This window comes from Montipora foliosa, chromosome 3, assembly GCF_036669935.1.
Source record: "Montipora foliosa isolate CH-2021 chromosome 3, ASM3666993v2, whole genome shotgun sequence".
NCBI classification, from domain to species: Eukaryota; Metazoa; Cnidaria; class Anthozoa; order Scleractinia; family Acroporidae; genus Montipora; species Montipora foliosa.
Genome location: NC_090871.1, coordinates 60,491,607 through 60,496,374, shown reverse-complemented (window position 1 = coordinate 60,496,374; position 4,768 = coordinate 60,491,607). Strand labels below are relative to the sequence as shown.

Here is a 4,768-nt window from a genome sequence, read left to right as displayed (position 1 = left end):
GATGTGTCTCCTCTCCTTTGCATATAGGACTGCCAAAACATTCGGCAAATCCAAAACAGTCTCCCTATTTTCTTCCTCCTCTTTATTTACAATGAAAATTGCTGCGCTAACGGCTGCAATGGCAATCCGCTCCGAAATTCGATGGAGGCTTTTGTGTCTGCGGACAATTTGCAACTTATTTTCCAGAATATTTTTCTACCTACCATGATAACGAGGCGGAATTCGATCATATTGGCGGGTTTCTGCCGTCTGTAAAATACGGCAAAAAGGTAAGCTGTAAATGTAGAAATAAACTTCACTCACCTCTACGAACGGTTGTCCTCGTCTTTTCTGTGCAATTGGAGCGCAAACTGTGTCTGTTTTAGACAAGTTTTTGGCTTACGAATTTTTAATATGTCGTTGGTTGTAATTTCCCTTCATAAATTTAAGGGCGTGTTTTAGTTTTTTATCCACAATTCTGGAACAAGAATGGAGGGTACGGAATGCTAGGAATAATTCGGATTGTCTGCATTTAAACGCTCCTTGAGACGCGCGGTTCCTAGCACGAGTAAACATTGCGTAACAAATATGGCGGTCGACGAAGAGGCTGCCATTGCTACCGTTAGCGCAACAATTTTCATTGTAAATAAAGAGGAGGAAGAAAATAGGGAGACTGTTTTGGATTTGCCGAATGTTCTGGCAGTCCTATATGCAAAGGAGAGGAGACACATCCCGGCCTCGAATCACAGGCTATGCAGACAATTGCCTTTCTTGTACGAAACATCACCGAAAAAAACCTCGTACTTTTGGTGCAATGAAATTACAAGCTATGTTTAATTGTGTCCAAAAGTGTGACCTGACTTTTTTCTCCGGTAGAGACATATTTGAATCCGCAGTGCTCATATCGCCGTCCGCCATCTTGGATTTTCATTCGCAACATTCTGTCCATTCTGCCCCTGGGAGCAGAATGAATGGAATGGCGTTGTGCCTCCTGCTTCCTGAACTTTCATTTCCGGTCGCGTTGCTATGATACCAATGACGTCAGCTCGTTGCTAGGGACCTCGCCGCACGTGTAAAAGAGATGAGTTGAGTTTTTGTAAAAATGTGCCACGAGAAAGCGATGTTGTTGAACGTTCTGAATGTAAAATCGGAGAATAAAGTTGTACAAAACGAACCAGCAGAGTTTTATCGTCGCCCAGCAGCGACATTTGGTCCTTCGAGCCGGATATTGTGAAATCAAGGGGAAAATCGCCGAGTCAAGCTCTAAGACAGCCGTGAAACTTCGTGTAACTGCGTGTAAGAATTATCATCGAACCGCCTGGTTCAATATTGTGGAAGAGTCATTCAAGTCGTGCCAAGATGAAGTGCCTCAAACAGAGAAGGCGAAACACCACGACTGTTCACGCCAAGTGAGTCTACTACTTCAAGTAAACTTTCCGTTTTTAGAAAGAAATTGCGAGCTGAGAAGTTAGCACTGGGACTAAAAATAGCCGAGCAAACGTTCGCAAATGAGATCGAGTGTCTGCGAGCCGAACAACAGAAGCGTGCAAAGCTCTTGGAACTTCAAAAGAAAGCTGGAGAGTCAAGATTGGAATATGAGTTCGAAGATGCCATCGCCCAGGAAGAAGGTATGTCAAATAAAGGTGATATTGATGAAGAGTTAAATGAATTACCTTCAGACAGTGTGAATGATCGGGTCTCGCGCTTAGACCTGGAAAGTACTGAAAACAATGTTGTTGAAAAACCTCACATGGAGGAAGTTAAATCCACCAAACCAGAGGTCATAACAGAGGTTTCTAGTGAGCCCCGTGAAAAGAGACATGTGAATCTTTTATTGCTAAAGGTGAAGCTGAGTTGAAAACCTCTGCCACAGGAAGCCCTAGTGTGCAAACGTCAAAGATAGGTCAGTTGTTTGAGAAAATGCTGCCAGCCTTTGTGAAAATCGTTAAACCAAACGTGCAGAAGTTCAATGAAAATCCACTAGAGAACTCAAAATTCAAAGCAGCATTTAATGTTGAAGTGGATAAAAAGGAACTTTATGATGCAACAGAGAAGCTTAAATTTCTGTTAGATTCTGTGGATGGAAGTGCAAAATCATGTCTTGCGAAATTCATGCTAGGTTCAGATAAATAAGAGGAGGCATGGACTGCGCTCCAGGAGCGTTTTGGTCGTGTAGACACAGTGGTATCAGCTGCGAAGAAACGCATAAATCAGTTTTCGACCATAATGAAAGAAAATAGTGTGCAGATCCGGCAGTATCAAGAAATAGTTTTTGAATTGATAGGCTTTTTCAAAGAGCATAACTTTCTTCACGAGCTTAGCTCGCAAGTCCCTGAAGCAACTGTTTCTAAACTTCCTACACGCCTTTGCGGCAGATGGGCCGAGTTTGTTGAAGGAAAATTCTCAACCTGGGATTCATTTGCAAATTGGCTAGAGAAAGAGGCAAAAATGAGTGAGTCCAAGCAGCGATGAATGTCAGAGAAGAGAGAGTGGAAGCGTTCAGATACATCTAAAGTTGATAGGCGTAAGCCAGCTGACAAATCCCAACCTGGGCTGTTTGCAGGAGCCACGGGAGAATCTTTACGCGCCAGCTGTGGAACAAAGTGCCCAATTCACCAGTCCACTAATCACACTTTGCAAGAGTGCAAACGTTTTCAGGGAATGTTGACTAGCGAGAAGGAGAAAGTTGTCAAAGAACACAAATTATGCTTATGTTGTCTATTACCCTGTCATCGTCTGCGTAAATGTCGTAGTAAGAATAGATGCAAAGTTGAAAACTGTGACATGCGTCATCATACCCTTGTACATGAAGTCGACTTGAGATTTATTGAACGGGCAAAAGCGAAACGTGAATCAGAACAAGTGCCAGAAGTTGAGAGAAACCCAGCTCCTGTCTCCCTGGAAGGTAAAGACTCATCACCACGCCAGGCTGTGGAGTCTCTTGAGGAGTATCAGCAATCAGCGTACACAGGTTGTGAGACTGGTGGTCGTGCTTTGGTTGAAGTATTTCCCATAGTAGTCTTTGGAGAAGCAGGAAAACAGCAGGTGATGGCATTGCGTGACTCAGGCTGTAACACAACGCTTATAGATGAAAGCTTAGCGCTCTCACTTGGGCTTCAAGGCAAAGAGGTAGATCTCGAAATTCAATGAGTAAATGCGCAGGTGTTTGCTTTCCAGCACATCAAGAGATGCCATGTCGCACGAGTCGGAAAAGAGGAAGTCAAGTGCTCCTTGCGAGATGTGAAGACAATTCCTAGCCTGAATGGTCCGGATCAGAAGTTGAAGTGGTCAACAATCAAGCAGGAGTATCAACATCTGAAGAACTTGGCCTTGCGTGACAGTGACACTGGTCCAGTGCAACTCATAATTGGAACTAACAACTCTGACTTGATCCTACCAAAACAAATTCTGAAACCCTCAGGTCAACCGGAACTTGACAGGATACCTTATGCTGTTGAGACCCCACTTGGATGGGCGGTGACTAATTGGTTACCTGGTGAGCGAAGAGTAGCATCTCCATACAATGGGTTCAAAGTGTATGAAAGAAGTTCAGTTGAAAATGAGGAGCTGAAGCAGCTGGTCATGGCTCAGTCAGAGATAGAAATCTTGGGCGTGGTCAAGCTAGCTGTTCCAACCCGTTCGATTGAGGACAAGCGAGCATTGTCACTGATGGAAAAGACAACCTTTAAGAGTGTGAATGAAGATGCGTATGTGTCAGGTCTACTGTGGAGAGATGAGGAACCATTGCTGCCCAACAATTACGGCAAACCTATCCCTAGAGAAGAAGTTTCAGTTGAGAGCTGTCCTGAGATCAGAGAGAGATATGCAAAGTCAATCCAGGATGACATTGAGAAGGGCTATGTGAAGAAACTGAGTGAAGGGGAAGTACGGTGCGATAGTAATGTGACTTGGTACTTACCACACAGACTTGTCATTAATTCCGAAAAACCTGATCGCCTCAGAAGAGTCTACGATGCATCAGCAAAATTCATGGGACAAAGTTTAAAACGATAAGATCTACACAGGACCAGATCTTCTGTCCTCTCTATTTGGAGTTTTCCTGAGGTTGTGCGAAGGAAAAATTGCAATGGCCGCTGATGTGAAAGAAATCTACCATATGCTCCGTCTCCCTGCTCGTGATAAGCCAGCATTGAGATTCTTATGGAGAGACTCTCTGATAGAAGAACCAAGCGTGTACCAGTTCGAGAGAACAGTGTTTGGAGAAGTGTCTGTGCCATCCAGAGCGAACTACACTATGAGGCGAAATGCTGATGAGAATGGGGAAGATTTACCTTTGGGTGTGAAAGCCGTCTACCAGCATTTTTACGTGGATGATGGTCTACCGTCAACAGATTCTTTCGAGGAAGCTATTGAAATGAGGAAGCAGATGACAGAGTTGCTGCGTCGTGGAGGTTTCCGCCTACACAAGTGACTTACAAATGACACAGACGTCTTGGCAACCATCCCGGAGCAGGATAGATCTCCACGATTCCTCGAACTGAGTGAAGATAAGTTACCAACAGACAGAACTTTGGGCGTCATTTGGGATGCGCCAGTTTACCGGACTGAAGGATGATCCAGGTACGACGAAGAGGAAGATCTTGAGTCAAGCATTCTCTGTTTGGGATCCGCGAGGACGTCTCCTCCCATTCTCAATCAGAAGTAAAATCATCCTGCAGAATCTAAATCGTATGAAGTACGGATGGGATGACGAGTTGAAAGAAGCTGATCTTCGAGAGTGGCGTGAATGGCGCAAGGAAGCAGAAAAGCTTGATGAAGTGAGAATTCC

At 44.3% G+C, this 4,768-nt stretch overlaps 1 pseudogene; it reads left to right on the top strand.

Annotated features, from left to right (window-relative positions):
- The first annotated feature begins 2,280 nt into the window (after positions 1-2,280).
- On the top strand, positions 2,281-3,993 carry LOC137994305 (uncharacterized; annotated as a pseudogene).
- Positions 3,994-4,768: the final 775 nt, after the last annotated feature.